This window comes from Rhinolophus sinicus, linkage group LG03 (genome assembly GCF_036562045.2).
Source record: "Rhinolophus sinicus isolate RSC01 linkage group LG03, ASM3656204v1, whole genome shotgun sequence".
Classification (NCBI taxonomy): Eukaryota; Metazoa; Chordata; class Mammalia; order Chiroptera; family Rhinolophidae; genus Rhinolophus; species Rhinolophus sinicus.
The window spans coordinates 75,394,938-75,415,200 of NC_133753.1; the positions used below are offsets into that span (position 1 = coordinate 75,394,938).

Below are 20,263 nucleotides of genomic sequence, written 5' to 3' on the forward strand. Positions count from 1 at the left end.
TTTAGAATTAGAAGATTCACCAAATACTGGAGGGATTTAAAGGATAGATTTTGTTTCATTCTGCCTGCCAGAAGGTCAGATTCAATTTGATCCCACACTTTTGTTTTGTTGTAGTGGTTATCTTAAAGCTTTCACATAGTTATAAGTCAGAAGTGGAATTCCAAACAGCAAAGGAATAGGGGAAAAAAAAAGTTTTGCAAGAGTTCTAAAGGCTTCTATGAAGGAAGATTTCTCCAAATCATAAAAAAATATAAAGTGAAACTAGGGTAAGGGAGTCTTAGAAGTTTGGGTTTTTTTAGTTTTAAGCACCCCAGGAAAAATATTTTTTTTCATTCTTAACCTAAATTTAACAGGTAATATGCATGTGGCAAAGCATTTTGTCAACTACCTGTTGGTAATGAAGCTTCTCTCCACTACATATGAGTTTGCAGGTTTCTAATTATATGTCAGAAATGTCATACCTAAATTGAAACGAATATGTTATTTTACTTATTATCAGTTCTAGTTCAGTAACTAAATCTTAAGGAGTAATCCACCTATATTTTAAAAAATGAAATACAATTGTTAAAGTATTTTTTTTAATTTATAAAGGCTAAATAATGTATAATCAGATAATTCATTGTTACAGGGGTTTATTTAGTGTTCAGTTGACCCCTTAGGAATTATACTTAGTGTGATACAAAGAGATTTCAACAACACTGCTTAGAGTTGATGTGGTTTGAAACTTTATTTTGATAACAGCCATATGGCATGACTGTCCCTAGGGAAGTAATTCTCTCTCTAATTCCTTTATGAATTGCTATAGTTTAGTGATAATGAGATAATGTTACAGTTCTCAGCACATTCCGCAAAAGTCAAGATGTCCTATTGACTCAAACAATAATACAGCAGTATCTAGATATGTCATTTGTCAGGGTCAACCTTGCTCTACACACAGCGATGTTCTGAGATCTCTGTATAATAATAGCAAAGTGTACCACAGAGCTACTCTCTTTCGTTTGCCTCTGATCTCATGTGTTCAAAATGAAAGTGTTCAAAATGAAAGTTGCCTCTTTCTCTAAAAGTACTCCATCCTCTACTGCATAGTGGCTGAGAACATGAATCCAGAGCCACACTGCCTAAATTTGAATGCTGCCCCTACCAATAGCTAACCAAGTGACCTTGAGCAAGTTAGTTTGCTTCTTTCACCTTCAGCTTTTTCACTGATCAAGATGGAATTATGATACCTGGAATTAAGCCACGTGGTAGCGTTGTTACGTGGATTAAGTTAGTTAATCTATTCAAGCCAGTGATGCTACCTAGTGAATAATGGCAGCACTACTCACCTTGTCCTTCAAGCCAGGTATCTTAGGGTCATATCTCCCTCTCTTTATCTAATTATGATCAAGTCCTATCAGTTTTTCTCTTTTCTTTTTTAAATCTATCAGGTTTGTCTTTGAAACTTCTTCCTCCATTAACTTTAAACTTGGGCTATGGTAGTTGATCTCTCTGTTCTATTTGTTACATTCCTTCAAAGTACTCATGGAATATCCAAGCTTAAATCTGTTTACTGGTTCCCTGTTGATAGCTATAACAGTTGTCAAATTATTTGAAAAAAGCTTTACATCTTTATGCAAAGGAAATATATCGTGACAGTCCAAAAAGATAAACATTGACATTTCCTAGTTGCAGTGGGAAGTGGGAATAGGAATCTTCTCATTAACTGCATTTTACTTCATTGACTGCATTTTACTTCCCCTTTTTTTTTACACTAGCCTTTGGAGCTTGTAATCTTTGTACCTCTTCACACTTCACATTCCCATCCTCATTATTCTCTCTTTGTCAAATACTCTTATCTCTCATCATCAAGTACTCTATGAATCCTTGAGTGGATTCATAGAACTAATAGTTCTATGTATAGTTTATACTTTTCAAATTATGTTCACATTTCTACCACTTTATGACATTTACTCACTGCTATTCTGTATTGTCTTTCCAACTGGACTCTGTACTTAAGAACATGCATTGAGTTTACTTTTATGGGTTTCTTGAAAATTCTACCATACAGTTATGTACAACAGTCCCCCCTTAGCTGTGGTTTTGCTTCCCATGATTTCAGTTACCAGCGCTCAACCATGATCTGAAAATATTAAATGGAAAATTCCAAAAATGAACAATTTATAAGTTTTAAATTGTTGAAGGTACAGAACTCAGATCCTCTGAATTACCAACTAAAATTCTTCCAATTTACTCCACTACTGACAATGTGCTAGTCGATTACATATCTAATCTTCTTCATAGTGTTGTTACAGGGATCATAGAAGGCATGTTTATAAATACATTGAAAAATATGTAGCAATGAGTTGCATACCATTATTATGGAAATTTTAATGTAAATTTTCTAGGGTTAAAAATTTCCTGGAAAGAAGGAAAGGTGTTTGACAAAGAAAGGGATAGCAAAATCCTCAACACAAAAATTGTTTGTAGATTGTTTCAGACTAAATCCTATTTTTGTCTGCATCTAGTGGACTGATGTATTATTTTAGGCATAAAAATATCTGAGGTAAATAAATGAGTAATCAAGAACATTGAGGATTCAGAAATTTTATTCTGTTCTAGCTAATCATTTGGTGATGTTGAAGAAATAAATAATTTAATGTTGAGGTAATGGGGTGTTACAAGAGAACACAGATTTGGAAAAACTGAGGAGAGGATAGTTTCAATACTCTTACTCAAGCTGACATTTAAGAAGCAGGATCCCTTTATATTAAGGATATTATTTGCATATAATCTTTGTGTTTACACAGCCATGAATTCTGAACTAAAGAAGGCATAATTTGAGGTGTGAACCTTCTGGAGAATGTCTGGATTAGAGTTGCAAGATCATTGGTGTTGGTGACTTAAATGTCACTTGGTGGAACCAACTAGTGACTATCTGTTTTATTTTGTCTTCATTTCCATTTTAATCACACAGAAAAGTCACACTATGGAGAGGTGTGTTCTTTTTCTGAAGACAAATAAGACTAGCCTTCATTCTAGGAAGAAGAATCTCTAGAGCTCCATTTAACCTTGTGTTTTTCATCAGGAAGCTATTAGGGCCTAGTGTATAACAAATTGGGTATAATGACCCCAGTCTCTGCTGCTTACAGCAAGGAAATGCCTGTGTGTTAGCCTGTTGAGAAGGATAAAATGCCTTTGTCTTTAAAGAAATGAAAGGAAAGAAAAGAAGAATAACCCTCTTAATTTTGCATAATTGCCAACAAGACAAAGTGATAGGATATCTCCAATCTTTTACACATGTTCTTTGCCTTATTTTTATTGACTTTTCACCTTCAAGATTATTAAATTCAATTTAACTTGCTACCTAATTCTGCCAGAGCAAAACACTTCATTCTTAGTGAGGTTTTCTAAGTCCCTAAAACTCTTGAGGAACATTATATCTAATAAGTAATAATATCCATTAAATGTTTAATGACAATCTATAGTTAAGTATGATGTATACATAAAAATACATTTTTTCCCTTCTAAGGAAATAATAAAAAATTGACACAAAGTAGCTCTCCAGGGTTAACCTTCCGGAATGTTCTGAGAGACTAACAGAGGACCCCATCAATAATTGCATGCTGTAAGGATATGAGTTTAATAGAATAACCATAATTGAAATGCCATCGTCTTAATATGTTAAAAAAAAAAAACAAGACATTGCAAGCTTCATTCTTTTTATTTTTTACTTCTGCGAGGAAATGGTACATAAATCTGTACAGGTTTCTGCAAATCATTTTCAAGAAGAACTTAACATGGAGGGACTTATATCAAGCAGAATTTAAAATCAGGAATGCATCTTTTATGAACTTGATAATGTCATCATTTGTTTGAAACCAAGTTGTTCATTTTCTGTTGCATAGATTTCATTCTGACCTTAATAAGAAAATAGCATATTCTAGCATATTCCTCTGTGTGTGTGTGTGTGTGTGTGTGTGTGTGTGTTTTCTTCTCTGAAGCTATAATATTAAAAAAAACATAAATCAAAGCTGTTTTGACAGATGAACAACACAATTTTGTAACAGGATAGAAATTTAAAAAAAAAAAAAAAGAAGACTGAATAGCTGATAAAAGATGAGTTGAACTAGGAGGATTGATGTTAGAGCTGAAGGCAGCATTAGAGATTAGATGCTCATTGGCTTTTCAGCAAGCCTGGTGACTCATTCTACATAAATGAAGTTTGTGATATGTAATGAAAAGCTTTCTATCTTCACTGCAAGCAAATTAGCAGGTATTTTGTGGCAGGAATGTTAATGTTATCTTGCATTTGTTTCTGAGCAGGAACACATTAACAGAGCAGGTTTGAAAAGAATTTCACTTTTATAACATCAAGTGCCGAAGGTATTAGAACAAGGTCACCTCTGTAAAGTAATGAGGGAAAATTAGGTTATAAACATGCAGTGCCTAAAAATATATTCAGTCTGCTCTGCAGAATGAATGCAATATAGAATCGCCCCAAATTGCTAATTTTCTTGTACTCCAAATTACACTCAGATCCTAACTTGAATCCAAAGAGTTAAATAATAAAGCAAGAAGAGGTGGAGAAGGGTTACTGAGGCTCATAATAGGCAACCAATGCAAACCAAGTGTCCAAATATCTGTACATATATACAACCCTCTTCATAATTTATAAATTAGGACATTTGGAAGGTTTTATGCAATATACCTCAGAGGTCCACATTATCCACTTGGAGAAATACAGAGAAGGGCAAATGAAAGAGAAAGGTAAAACATTGCTTATTTTGGATGATGTTAAAACATGAGAGAGAGTAGAGTGATTTCTGGGAAGACTATCAAGATGAGCTCTAAGATAAAGTGATGGTAAAGTTCTTGAAAAGTGGGATGGGGATGTGAATGATTCTATTCCTTTTATGAATGCATATAAAGAGACACGGTAGGTAATATGTATGCAGAAGGCCTACCAGATCTGGGCAATCAGGTCTTGGGCAGGATATCATCTTCTGTGATGGACCATTAAGGTACCAGTGACCTGACTTTCAAGATTTGAATAATAAGACTTGCAGCTTCTCTTGGACTAATACCAGACATGCTCATGTAGTTGCTCATATTGCCCTAAACATTATTGACCCACATGCCTAACCTCCTATCTCCTGGGCCATGGTTTTTGCCTTACTATTCATTTCTGCAACTAAATTAAAGCTTGTTGTGATCTGCTTCATTCTACCCAAATATGGTGAGACTATAGGGTGATTAAAATGTAAGAAACTAACCCTGACCTCCATCTACAAAAATTCTTCAGAGGAATATAACAATTTAATTACTTAATTAAGCAATTAACTATAAGCAGAAAGGTGAAAGAAAGTGTGTTTGGAATAGGAGTTAATAAATTTTTTGTTGAATTAAGCATTTATTTTAGTAATAATCTAATTGTAAATGAAAATGCACTACTGGTTATGGTAGCAACTTCTTAAAAATCCATGAACCTGAGTCAGTGACTGGTTCATAGCGAATATATCTGACCTGGAACTTAGTGTGTCTGGAATTTCATAGATAAAAGTTGTTGTCCTGGTAAAGGATTAAATCATCTCATCTAAACTTTTTATTTTACAGGTAAAAATTCCGAGACTTGGAAAGATGAAATGACTTGCCCAAGGTAATTGCTGGCAGAGTTGTAAAGGACTTGAACCTAGGTCTTTAGATTCTCGTTTTTGAAAAAAACAACAACGAAAACTATTTCTTTTATTGACTAGTGCAGCATGCTTCTCAAGCCTAGCACTCAAGGCCAATTACATTCAGAATCTCTGGGGATAAGGTGCACCATGCATATTGTTATGCATGAACCAGGACTGAGAAACACTGGACCATTTGGAAATTCCATTAGAAAATGTTGTAATTCCTTTAGCCCAAGACTAGAGTGCTATTTTACCCAAGGTAATTTTGAGAGGAAAAACATATCATGGTCCATTTAATCATTAGCATAGAAAGTGCCCTGTATATGTCTCTGATGTTTCTGACATGTATTCAGTTAACAACAGGACACGTATCAAGGAAAGAGCCAATGTTAAAGTAATGTAGACCTCATTTTTGAAGCAATTTTTAAAATGAGAGGTCTGGCAAGATGAAACTCAGAAAATAAATCAATGCTTGTCTAAAGGTTATAGAGTAACTTGGGAACTATTTGAGCTCTAGTGATTACAAGATCAGAAGATTAAAAAATAACCCTGAGGGTGTGCTTGAGGAGCCATTCCCTCTGAAGATGTATGGGAGATTTATTATTGAGTTGAAATTATTTTTGATTGGAAATAACTCCAACCCAGGAAGAACATTAGAGTAAAATACAAATGGTGGGAGCAACACTGTCAGAAACAGTATGTTCTTTATGCACATTCTAAAGGCTAAACAATTACCATTGAAAGAATAGGAACCACCTGATAAATTAACATATTAACTATTGGGAAGCCTCACAACCAAACAAATGCCTACTGTGATCAAGACACTGTAAGGGATGAGATCAGACTACAGAAAAAATCAAGGTAGTTTTGGAACTCAAAAGTTTAGATAAGTTTCAAATATGACAAATGTTTGAAAAGTTAAATAGCAGAAGAAGAGATAATTTGCAAACTAATGTTATAATAGATGGACAATTATAAGGCACTTCTTTAGTCAAATGAATGCTTAGAAAATACGTATTTTGGGAGTTCAGCTGTAAAGACAACTAAGGTTTCCAAATGACCATTTTCCAGATAAAATCTAAATACCTTAACATGGAGAATATAGGTCCTTATTTATCTTTCTCATGCCTGCTTTTTTAGCCTTATTGTTCAGTATTTCTCATTTAATGTAACTCCTTATGCTGGGGACAGGGATGGGAAGGGACATTAAGTACTGAAACTGGCCTTTCTGGCCTAGCCTTCCCTACCTTTATGCAAGAGAAAAGATGCACGCAGTTGCCTCTCTGTTCATTATATTTATCAATATAATTTCCTTGTCCCCTCATTTTTTATTAAAAACTCATTATTTATATGAGACAATGGATGCTAACTAAACTTACTGCAGTAATCATTTCACAGTGTGTGTAAATCCAACCATTATGCTGTACACCTTACATTTATACAGTGATATATGTCAATTATATCTCAATAAAAGTGGGAATAAACCAAAAATTTCCTCTGAAAGGGGGATAAATTATTGCTGATATTTATGAGTCTGCTCATACTTGAGGGTAGTTATTATTAAAAAGTTTCAGAATTTTAACTTTTAAATAGGATTTCTACAGAAGATAATGGTAAATAGAAAGGAATATACTGTGATAGTATATTTATAGGCACTGGAATAGATGGCTGTTTATTTGCTTATTCATTTATTTAGTGAGTCCACAAAAATGGGTTGAGCACAATTAATAAGTACAGCAGGTCCTTGACCAACATCATTTTTGATGACATTAACTGACAACGTACTGACGATGGCTCTAGGGTAAAGATGGAACTCTTAAGACTTGATTTCTCACTGAATAGAACAATCATATCATGATTGGGGATAATAGAGAACCAGAACGAAGTCAATGCAAGATATACTATTAGGGTCATAGGAGAGGTAGAAAAATATATATATTCAGCATCTTTCAAACCTGGTCCTCTTTCAGTGTTTCTTATTAGAGAGAATGGGAGTCATCCATTCAGTTTTTTTTAAAAATAATTTATTGTTTATCAATTATACTTGACATACAACATTATATTAGTTTCATGTGTACAACATAGTGATTAGACATTTATATAACTTATGAGGTGATCACACCAATAAATCTGGTACCCTTCTGACACCATATATAGTTATTACAATATTCCCTATGCTATAATTTACATCCCCATTGACTATTTTGTAACTACAAATTTGTAACTCTTAATCTCTTCCTCCTCTTCATCTATATTTTCACCTCCTGTCCATCTAATAACTATCAAAATGTTCTCTGTATCCAAGATTGTTTCTGTTTCGTTTTTTAGTCTTGTTTTTTTAGAGTCCACATATAAGTGAAATCACTTATTTCACTCAGTTATAATCCCCTCTACGTCCATCCATGTTGTTGCAGATGGCAAGATTTTATTCTTTTTTGTGGCTGAATAATGTTCTATTGTATATATGGACCTCTTCTTTATGCATTCATCTATTGGTGGACACTTAGGTTGCTTCCATATCTTGGCTATTAGAAATAATGCTACAATGAACATACAGATGAATTAGTGTTTTGGATTCCTTTAGATAAAAACCCAGAACTGGAATTGGTTGGCCCTTCTTTATCTCCTATTATAGCCTTTGTTTTGAAGTCTATTTTGTCTTAATCTGTGTTGCTACTCCAGCTTTTTTTTTTTTTTTTTCATTAGTTCCAGTTTCATGAAATATATTGTTCCATTTCTTTATTTTCACTATACGTGTGTCTTTTGATCTGAAGTGAGTCTCTTATAGGCAGCATATGTAAAGATTTTATTTTTTTCTCCAGTCAGCTACCCATTGTCTTTTTATTAGAGCATTGGACCCACTTACATTTAAAGTGATTATTAATAGATATGTTGTTATTGCCATTTTCTTATTCATATTTATGTTCTTTTTATTTTCTTTTTCTTGAAGAACTCCCTTTAACATTTCTTGTAACACTGGTTTGATAGTGATGAACTCCTTAAGCTTGTTCTTGTCTGGGAAGATATTTACCTGTCCTTCGATTCTAAATGACAGCTTTGCTGGATAGAGTAATCTTGGTTGCAGGTCCTCGCTTTTCATCAGTGAATATTTCATGACAATCCTTTCTGGCCTGCAGAGTTTCTATAGACAAATCAACTGACAGCCTTATAGAAGCTCCGTTGTAAGTAACTGACCGCCTTTCTCTTGCTGCTTTTAAGATTCTCTCTTTGGGGGTGGCTGGTTGGCTCAGTGGTTAGAGCACAGTGCTCCTAACACCAAGGTCACCAGTTTGATTTCCACATGGGCCACTGAGCTGTGTCCTCCACAGCTAGATTAAAAACAACGACTTGACTTGGAACTGATGGGTCCTGGAAAAACATACTGGAAAAATATTCCTCAATAACAATTTTAAAAATAATAATAATCTTTAAAAAAATAAGATTCTCTCTTTTTCTGTAACCTTTGGCATTTTAACTATGATGTGTCTTGATGTGGGCCTCTTTGGGTTCATCTTGTGTGGGACTCTGCACTTCCTGGGCTTGTATGTCTGCTTCTTTCACCAGGTTAGGAACATTTTCTGTCATCATTTGTTTAAATAGATCTTAAATTCTTCTCTTTCTCACTTCTCCTGCTGGTACCCCATGATACAAATGTTGGTATGCTTGATGTTGTCCCCTTAAACTGTCCTCATATTCTTGTATCTGTTTTGTTTTTCCTTTTTGCGTTCTGATTGAGTGTTTTATGTTACCTTATCATCCAAGTCCTTGATTCAATCAACTGTTGATTGCCTCCAGTGTATTCTTCACTTCAGTTATTGTATTCTTCATTTTTGACCAGTTCTTTTTAATGTTTTCTGTCTCCATTTTTAGGTTTCCTATCTCTTTGTTGAAGTTCTCACTGAGGTCACTGAGCATCCTTATAATAAGTGTTTTGACCTCTGCATCCGGTAGATTGCTTATCTCCATTTTGTTCAGTTTTGTTTGTGTTTTTTTTTTGTTGTTGTTTTTTTCCTGGAGCTTTGTGCTGTTCTTCATTTGAGACATGTTTCTTTGTCTCCTCATTTTGGCTGCCTCCTGTGTCTGTTTCTATGTGTTAGATAGAGTTGCCATATCTCCTGGTCTTGGTAGAATGGCCTTATGTAGTAGTTGTCCTGTGAGACCCAGTGGCACAATCTCTCTGGGCACCTGAGCTGGGTACTCCAGGTATTTCCCTTATGTGGATTACGTGTGCCTTCCTATTGTAGTTGAGCCTTGATTGCTCTTGGCAAGTCAATGGGAGGAATTGACTCTGGGGATCAATGGTTGAGGATCAGCCATGACTACAGTGGAGGAGTTGTTGTACGGGGCTGACATTCTGGGGCCTATCAAGTCTGCCCTTTGGATGTGTCATTTGTGGAGGTAGTTGGGTGGTGCTGTCATGTGATCTGAAGCCAACCACTGGCACTGGGTGTGTTTGTTTTGGAGCCTCTTGGGAGGGGTTCTGGTGCATTCCCAGGTCAGCTGCTGCCTGTGCCTTGCCCAGGGCCACTTGTAATGAGCTAGAAAGTTATCGCCAAATGGTTATCAGTTGTGCTGGGCTTGGAAGTGCCTGCAAGAGGCTAAATTGCGAACTGAGCCTGGCTGCTGCTAGTGCAAGGCTTGGGGATGCTTAGCAAGAAGTACAGAGCACACTGAGGTCAGATGCTGCTTGTTGGGTTTTGTGAACCTTTGAGAGATTTTAGGAAAGTTTGCAGCATGATCCAACACAGGCTGTTCATATGGAAAAAAACTACTGGAAGCAGCTTGGGTGGGCCTACAAGTTGGTTGGGGTAGGGTCATGAATCATAAGGATGGGACAAACAGCGTTAACCAGGTTAATGGAGACTCAGATATGGCGCCCTCCTGTGTGTGCTGGCTGGGTTGGGGGAGGGCTCAACTAAGGAACAGCACTTGTGTCCGGAAGAAATCTGCTCCTCCAATCCTTGCTCTGAAGTCAGACAATTCAGTTCCTTCCTATACGTACCTTTCGAACTCTCACCCCAGTGCTAGAGCTCAGAGTGAGAGAGTCCGTCAGTGAGCAAGTCATGCATAGGCCCTTTAAGAGGAACACCTAGGACTCCAGTAGCCCTCCATCTTACACAGCCACAACTTCCACTGGTTTTCATAGCCAAAAGTTATGGAAACTTCTCTTCCTGGCACTGGAACCCTGGGCTGGGGAGACTGGTGTGGGGTTTGGAGTTCCTCAGAGGACACCTCTGCAATCGAGATAGCCCTCCTAATTTTTATCTGCCACACATGGCTGTGGGAGCAGCTCTTTCCATGTCTCTGCCCTTTCTGCCAGCCTCAAGGTGGCTTCTTCTGTATATCCTTAGTTACAGGACATTTGTTCAGCTAGACTTCAGGTGATTCTCACTAATGGTTGTTCTGCAGTTTAGCTGTAAATTTGAGGTGGTCATGGGAGGAGGTGAGCACAGCATTTACCTACTCTGCCATCTTGACTGGAAGCTCTCATCCATTCAGTAGTTTATGTCAGGTATATAGAAAGCAACATTAATGTTTCATTGTATCTCAACCTTAATTCTTAACAATGGGCCAATTGTCCATAATTCATACCTAAATTTCCTTTCTCTTCTTATGACTTTACTCCATCTCATTTGTTTCTGCTTAAGTTAAGCTGAGATTCATCTCTCACGTGAACTTTTACAATAGCCACCTAACTAGTCTCCCTTCATATGCTTCAGTGAAAATGATATCCTCAAAACACAAATCTGGCCATACTACCACTCTGCTTAAACTTCATGAGTGTCAGTCTTTGCAGTTTCTTATATCCCTAGCAACTAATGTAGTGTCAGACACAAAATCAGTGCTCAATAAATAATTTCAATTCATAAATAAATGAATCATAAAGTTGGGGGGGAATATTTTGATGGAAGAGTTTCCTAATATCATAAAATTATAACTCAATTGAGAGAGACTTTGCTGGCCATCCTAGTGGGTATTGATCACACAGAAGCTTCCAGAACTTAGGTAGCTGACAAAATAACATTAATGGATCATAATGAGTCATAAGAATATATACTTATTTTATAAATATCTGAATTCGTAGATATGTCTGCAAGGAAAATGTTTTCTATGTAAATATTTATGTAAATTTTCATCCAAAGTCCACCTAGGGAAATAGATTAAAATTATGTCACAAAGAATGTTATTGGTGCTGCACTAAAATCCTAACAAAACAAGAAAGAAGTTTTCCTATTTATAGTGTAATAGTCATTTAAAGTTTGCCCATTTATTATATAGCACCCCTTTGAATTCAAAAAGCACCCAGACTTACCTCAGTGAACTACCCTTCTCCTACTTTCAGCCTTTCCTGATTCGATGGTTGTTGACTCCTTTCCAGTTTCTGGAATTAGGCAATGTATTCTGTTGGCCAGAGTAATTGTTTCAGGAAGGGGCGCCTGACACATTGTAATCAGATAGCGACTGGGACTGTAGAACTTGAATTCAGAGGATATTAAGCTGAAACCATTGCATCCATTTTGGCATAATGAAGGAATTCCTATCAAAAATGGAGCCAATACAAAGAACTCAGAGCTAAGTGTTTAAGAGAGATTAGGTCCTAGTGACATTATTTGACCCTCAGGATAGAGGCAAGCTTGAACCAGGACTGTTTTGTATGTGAGCTAAAAAGGCCTTCTTTAATAAACTTCTTTGGGTTGTTTTTCTGCCACTGGTAAATAAGAGAGCCCAAACAGACACTTAGAGTATCACATAGCTTCCATATTCCCTGGGTGACTGGGATGTAACAGTTCATCCCAGGCAACTGGCTTTAGCCTTGAAATGTGATAGAGTGTCTTCTGGCCTGTTACAGGGTTTCTTAATGAGTCAGATAGGCTAAAGAAGTATATGTAGGCTGTCACCACAGACACAAAACTAGCTTCTGCACTACAGACTATGCAGTAGCACTTATCTAGTTTCGCTGATAATGGACTGCACCTGTTACTAAGAAACATCTCATGGCCAAAGAGACTTCCAAGGTGAGCACCTGACCAAGATAAGAAAGTGACAGAAAAATCCAAACTGACAGTGCTTAATTCTGCTTCACAGAAACCATCGACTTTATGATGACCTTTATTGAGTAAACACTCAAACTTGGGCCTCTGTGCACATTCAACAACCGTCTAAGAAACAGACAGGTCTTAGAGCAAAGAATTTTAACATTTTATGATGTCTATTAGGCAAAAATTCAATCCCCTTTTTATTCTCCAATTGATTTTCCTTTTTATTATTTCATCTGTTGAATACTTTCTTTGCTCCTGTAGAGGAAGAGGAACCAGCTGGGGGCAGTCCATACCGTGACATGAGGAGCAGAGGACGGTAAGAAATGGTCAGACAGCTGCTGAGCTAATCCTAGCCAGCTGCCTGTAACACTCAAAATGGTGAAAAGATCAAGCCAGCAGTTATGTCACCATATCTGCCTATCAGTAGTTCTTTATGTGTGAAATGGTGTCTAAAGAGGGCCCATTGATCTGTGGAACTTGGAACCTGCCTGGCTGAGGAAGAAACCTCAGGCTGGCGAAAGAGCAAAAGCCAGAAGCGTGGCTGCTTGTTAACTGCTCCATGCTTTCTTAGAGAAGCTCCTGCCAATCCATCCTCCAAACCGCTATGTGTATGAGCTTTGGAAACCGTATATCTGATTATGTCACTTCTCTACTCAAAATATTGGGAATAAATGAAATGATAGACATTATTACTCTCCTTGTACGTCATATCCTGAAAAGATAAATGATCATCAAAAATAACGAGCCAAGCCCAAATGAGAAATACAAGATACATGTGCTATAAAATCAGTAAAGTGAGTGCTTCAGTTGGGGAATTTTTCATGAAAGAGGTTAGATCTAAACTGCTACTTATGGGAAAGGTAGGGATTAAATACTTGAGGAGAGAGAAAAGGCTTTCTGGTTAAATCCTTGCATAAACGAAGCTCAGGGGAAAACAACTAAAACGTTTGTCAAATGGCGAAGGTAGAGAAAATAATTTGTGAAACAATACCTCTTATCCAAATCTATAAAATATCTCTTGGAAAGAATTTACATAACTGTTTTTCTGTTATAATTCAACCTCATGGCAGTCATTTCTTGTAAATAAATTACCTGAGGGGAAAATATATGTTTTAATTCACACTTGGACATTTTTAGAAATTAAAAATATATAGAGGTAGCTTATCATTTTTGATGATCTGTAAAACTTACCAGACCCAGAGGAATTCCAATTATTCTATTAAATTACTCTATAATTGAACTAACATCTCCACTCTCAGTAAAAAAGGTTCTAATGTCCAAAGCAGTGTGTGAGCTATTGCTGAGTGTCTTAATGGCTCCTATGTTTGCCTACATACTCTCATACTCGTCTCCAACTAATTACTTTGTAAAGCACTTTGGGATAATTTGGTTGTGAATAGGAGTGTATAAAGCAAACACATTTCTTTTCCCAAACATTGGCTCATGTTGGCAGCTAAAGAACTGTAAGTATTTTTTTTCTTTTTTGCTTCAGCAGTAGATATTTTGTTAGTCGTGAATGTATTTTCAGGTCTTTTTATTTTTTTTTTAGGATGATGTGTTTTCAGGTACATGGCATAAAGACCTTTTGAAGGAAAACAGACAATTTGGGAGAACAAAATATATTAAATAAATGACAAAAATGACAAAATTTCCACCTTACATAATCAGTGGACTTATTCCTGCTGACATTGCCATGGCACAAAATAGTTATTTTGTGGTAAAGTGTTTCATTAATGAGTATGAAATTTTATAAATATTCCTCATGACATGACTGTCCTTCTACTATTATTACATTTATATGCAGCAGACTTTTGAGGAAAGGAAAAGTCTTCCATCACAAAATAAATATCAATAAATTTTCTGGAAATTATTTAAAAATTAATAACTACTGAACTGTGTCTCATCATGTGCTTTCTTCAAAAATTAGTAGAATTATCCCAGATTTATGCCCATTTCTTCATTGATACATCCTCTTTTCCAAGTACTGGAAGTAGGATTTAGAATGTATACCAGGAATTCGCTGTTGTACACATACACAAGGAAATATTTGTGTCCCTACAACTCTATGGCATCTATGGAACCCGCTGTGGTTCCAAGTCAGTTGTGGTCTGCTCCAATCTTTTCTGCATGACTCTTACCTCCTGGAAACTCGAGAAGATCCTTTCCCCTCCCTTTCGTTACTAATATTCAGTACTATGACTCTCCTTCAATTTACTGTGGGGAAATGATGATTCATAATTTGCAAGAAATATGTGGAGTGTTTCTTTGTCCACCTCTGAAAGTAATCCTAGAGTTTGGGGATATATTTAACGCTCTTAAAATTTTTAGATGTTCTTAAATGCATCACAATTTATTGATAAAGACTTGGTAATATTATCTTCCAACAAACAAACTCAGGCTTCAAGTACTAAAGAAACAAGAACAGAATGTAAATTATGCTCTTTAAATGGAATGGCCATTAATTATGCTCAGTGATCAACATGCATATACACATACATGTCTTCCTCATCTGGATGACAGATTTGAGAATCCCCATGCCCTGTGAGTACATTTGGAGATGGAATTAACATTTTTGTCCCTTTGATATACTGCTAACTGCCTTAAATGAGGTTTAATGATCCTTAGTGAGTTATTAGTGGATTGTTCCATGGTGTAATGGTTATATTAGTGAAATCTCATAACAGCATAGTAACTGTATCCAAAGAAATCTGGAAATTGATGCATCTCTGTGAAAGGAAGTGATTTCTTTATTCTTCCCAATGTGTCTCATTATGTTCTTTTCCTTTTTAAATGTCCCTACCATTATTAAGAGAATATGAGAGTATTATTTGAATTTCAAATGGACCACTCCATGTGAATTGTTTTAGGATATGTGCTTATGTTATTCTGGAGAATAATTATATAGCATCCTCAAGTGTCTTGTGTACTTGATGTTAAAACCCCTTAAGATTAAAAATTTTAAATGCAGTTTCATTTTATGAGGTTTTACATTTGTAGAGGTAAGGGAATTTTCCATGATGTTTCTCCTGCAGTGATCTGTTTTGGGGTACATTACAAATATATGATAACAAATATTGAGGGTCATTTATTGACTTCAGATTGCATGCAAACCAACTGCTGATACCAACTGCTGAGCTGTGTACATGGTTTAGGAAGAAAGTGTCATCATTATCCAGTCAAGTTGCATGTCACCATGAACTGCAGTCAAGGGGGTTCAATTATAATATCTATAGTTATCTTTCAATATCTTGATTTGGAAACATGAAATTTCAAGGGATATTTTTATTGCTATACATTTGGCTATTGGTAAATAACAAAACATACTATAAGATAGCGAGGAGAATCAAAGTCAATGAATTAAAAGAGAAAGTCCAAGGATTCTCTCCTTCATTCATTATCTAATAGCCTAGAGACTGAACTGCAGTGCTGAGAGGCAAGTTGGGGTTTTAACTCAGTGTGCCAATATGGCAAATGTCCAGACCGTGATCACAAAACAGCTGTTTTCCTCCATAACTGGGTGAATTATAGTACATAGTGGAGCCAAGAAAACTCTTCGCATTTGTGCAGAAGGTTCTTCTGCCAGTCAGGGAGCAAGAATCAACAAGCATTGGCTTTGGAAGAATTGGCATGTACTTAACTATTTGTCCATGACACAAGTGTTTCCTATGAGAAGTTTTGTTAAGTGGTCCCTTAAGGATTTCAGATGATGATGAGGAAGACAGCATCATAAGTGAAAACAGGGGTGGTGTTTTCACAAAATGCCTTTGTAAAGCACCACTTTTTTTCTGAGTTCTTATTTATGGGATCTAAATTCATTTCTGAAAGATAACATCATCAGTCCCTGAAATACTTTATGTACATTAGTATAATCAAATTTGAAAACTAGGAAACCATTAGCGGACATTATCATCAAAGTCAGAAAATCTGGTGACCACATGTTGCTGTACATCATCTCTGAGAAGGAGTCTTAATGATCTGCATAAAATGTTATGAAGATGCAGAGATCGTGCCGATCAAAATCCAGAAGCTTAAAAAAAAGAAAATCACAAGTCAAATTAAATAAGAGTTTTGTTTACTAATAGCAGGAAATTTCAAAGTGTGACAAAAAGGGAGACACTTAAATGTGAATAAAATATCATTCTGTTTTTAGGAAAAAAAAGTGAAAAAATGCTAAGACTATGACCTCAAAATGGGAAGTAATCAAAGGTGAGCACAGTGCCTTTCCTTTTGACAAAGTCTAGACAGACAGCTACTGGAGCAGGGGCAGTGTGATGTAGTTAACACCCCCAGTCACAGTAACCAGTCTTACTTGCCTTCACTTTCCTACGTACACATATTTTTTTCTCATAACTCTTTTCAATTTATGATATTGAGATAAAATCCCAAGGCAAATACTCCAATGAAGTAAAATCAGCATGATGAACATTTTTCTTAATAACTTTTGGCTCCAAAGCTTGTACTTCTCTGGGCCATTTGTGAAACTTGTCAAAAAATGATTATGTTGCTTCCCACCCTCTGGACATTCTAGTTCAGAAATTTGAGGGTCGGGTGAGATTTCTTTATTTTAAAAAGGTTCACAGAATTTTGAAAATTATGACATTAAAGGATCCCTGCATTGCAAAGATCACACATTTTCCTTTGAGAACTCAATCTCCTTAAGAGTAAGGATTGGTTTTGTGTGCCAAAGGTTCGACCTCTGGAAGAACATGTTGCAACTCCATTGAAGCCAAGCCACACACAGCCAAAACAACTGCAGACAGCCTGTGCTCATTTTATCTCACATTTACCTTTAACCCAAATACTCTTCAAAACCAGTCTTGACTACTCCACTGCAGTCTTGCTCTGTTCATCCAACAACAACCTATTGTCTTTTGTCTCTTAGTTCAGTGAACGAGTAATTTGCCCATCCAGGCTGGTCACTCTGTTTTCCTCTTGTAGTTATAGTGCATTTTATCTTTGCTGTGTAGATAATCCTTGGAACAGTGTCTAGGTAACAGACTCCTTTGTTTAATGTTCTTGGCTGCTTATTAGAACCGAGGACAAACCTTTTAATCTGTTATTCATTATAACACGTAGAACAAATATAAGTGTAGTGACTTAAATAGTGTTCCCCAAAATTTCACGTCTATCTGGAATCTCAGAATGTGACCTTATTTGTAAATAAGATATTTGAAGATATAATTAATAAAGACCTCAATATGAAATTATCTTAGATTTAGGGCAGGCTCTAAATCTAATGAGTGGTGTGCTGACAAGAAGAGGACAGGACAGACATGGAGGAGAAGACCAGGTGAAGACAACTGCAGAGATTGGGGTGTTATGTCTATAAGCCCACTATACTTTACTTTTCAACCCATTAGCATGTATTTTAATGGGTTTTGAGAATTTAAAATACAATAGAGTAAAACGTTATATAATTCAACATAATAGGAAATAGCAGTGTGTCACACATTTTTGAGGAAACTATGTTAAATTTTTGTCTGTTATGGTGTGTGTGTACTGTGTTGTAATGTAAAATTTATATCTTACATTGGGCTACAATAAAACAAAAATATTTGAAAGCCACTTACCCAGAGACATCTTACTCATGTTTAATGGAGCCGGAAGGGTGTCTTGAATATTGGAATATATAAAATAGATCATTTTTTCTGTCATAACATTGCAAATTTACTCTGTCTTTATAAATATCAGGAATACATATTGGAAAGGAAAGAGTAAAACTTTTTTTTATTTGAGGATGAATAATCTTGTACATAGGAATAAGGAATCTTTATGAAACTACCAGATGTAATGAGTTTACAAGATTGCAGGATACAAGGTCAATATACAGAGGTAGATTGTATTTTTATACCCTAGCAACATACAGTTGAGATTTGAATTTTTTTTTTTAAATATCATTTAAAATAACATCCAAAAGCATGAAATGCTTAGGGATAAATCTAGCAAAATATATCAAGACCTATTCATGGAGACCTAAAAACACTGCTAAGAGAAATTTTAAAAGACCTAAATAAACGAAGTGATATATCATGTTCATGAATATATGTTAAGAAATATGTTAAGATGTCCTTATTCCCCAATTGATCTATAAATCAATGCAGTCCCCGTCAAAATTCCAGCCGACTTCTTGACAGATATTGACAAGCTGATAGTCTAAAATATATTGAGAGATGCAATGAATTTATAATAGTCAAAATAATTTAGAAAAAGAACAAATTTGAAGACTTACACTACCTGATTTCATACAGTAACAAGTTCCTCTCAATAATAAAAAAATGTGGTGTTTGGAGTGAGAGCTTTTACTTTAAATGAGTGTTGAAGTTGTCAAATGCTTTTCTATATATATAGTATATTGACATTTTTATGCATTTATCATATATTCTTTTTATGTGAATTACGTTGATTTTTAGAATGTCAAATCAACCTTGTGTTCATAAGATGTACCCCACATGGATTTAATATACTGTCTTTTTGATAAAATGCCAGATTTAACTGTTAAATTTTTCTTAAGGATTTTCACACCTAGGTTAATGAGGGATATTGTTTTGTAGTTTTTCTTTATTATTTTTGTCTGTATTGTTATGAGGGTAAGGTAGTACTTGTAAAATTGGTTGAGAAATATTCCCTCCTGTTTTATATAAGTTTTTGTGTAAGATTGGTGTTACCGCTTCCTTAAATGTTAGAGCCATGTTGATCCAGAGACTTCTTTGTGGGTAGATTTTAATTATAAATTTAGTTTATTTAAAAAGTATAGGTGACTATATATGTATTCATCTGTTTCTGGAATTACTATTCTGTTCAATTTTTCAATCTTTCCACTAATACAATAGGTCTTGCTATGGTGCTCTAAATTTTCAGCAGCAATCTTCATCAGGAATACCTTGTGTACTTGACTATTTGTATTTCCTGTGAATTTTAAAGCCATTTTATTTATTTTGCAAAATGTAACTAATGGCATTTTTAAAATTAAGTATTCATTTAATATATACATTATTTTGCATAGATTTTTATTTTAACATTAAGTGTTCAAATTCATAAACATAGCATACCTCTCCATTTATTCAGGTATTGTTGAGTTTCTCTTAGTAACATTTTCTGTTTTCCAGTGTTGAGGCCTATTACATCATGTATTTATTTCTAGGTATTTAATATTTTTCAGGATATTATTTTTAAATTTATTTTTTGATTTTTTTTTATTGATGGTATATAGTAATTAAAATGGTTTTTGTGTGTTGAACTTGTATTTTCTTATTTTGCAAAATTTATTTTAAAAACTTTTATCCATAGATTTCTCAGGCAGTTTTACTTATTTCTTCCTAGTTTTTATATATTTTTTTAATTTGCCTTAATTGAGCTGGTTAGTACTCCCGGAACAATTTTGAATATAAATGATGAGAGCAGGCATCTTTTTTTCTCACTCCCAATCTCAGAGGGAATGCTGTCAACATTTCTCCATTAAGTGTGATATTTGATTATTGCTCAAATAATTTTGCCTATTTACATGCATATAATTTTTATTTTGTTCTAAATGGTACCTATAAAATAATATTGGAAACTGCAGATATCTTC

General features: G+C 35.2%; 1 long non-coding RNA gene across 7 annotated transcripts in view; it reads left to right on the top strand.

Moving 5' to 3' along the window:
* The window catches only part of LOC109455360 (uncharacterized), a 624,916-nt gene that overhangs the window by 435,170 nt on the left and 169,483 nt on the right, over positions 1-20,263 (top strand). For 6 of the 7 annotated variants that reach the window (XR_012494816.1, XR_012494819.1, XR_012494815.1 and 3 more), the window contains 2 exons: positions 5,593-5,635; positions 12,956-13,010. This is a non-coding gene — a long non-coding RNA (uncharacterized LOC109455360). Of the gene's footprint in view, positions 1-5,592; positions 5,636-12,955; positions 13,011-14,243; positions 14,518-20,263 lie in introns of those variants that run through there. The other variant, XR_012494818.1, reaches the window with a different exon arrangement.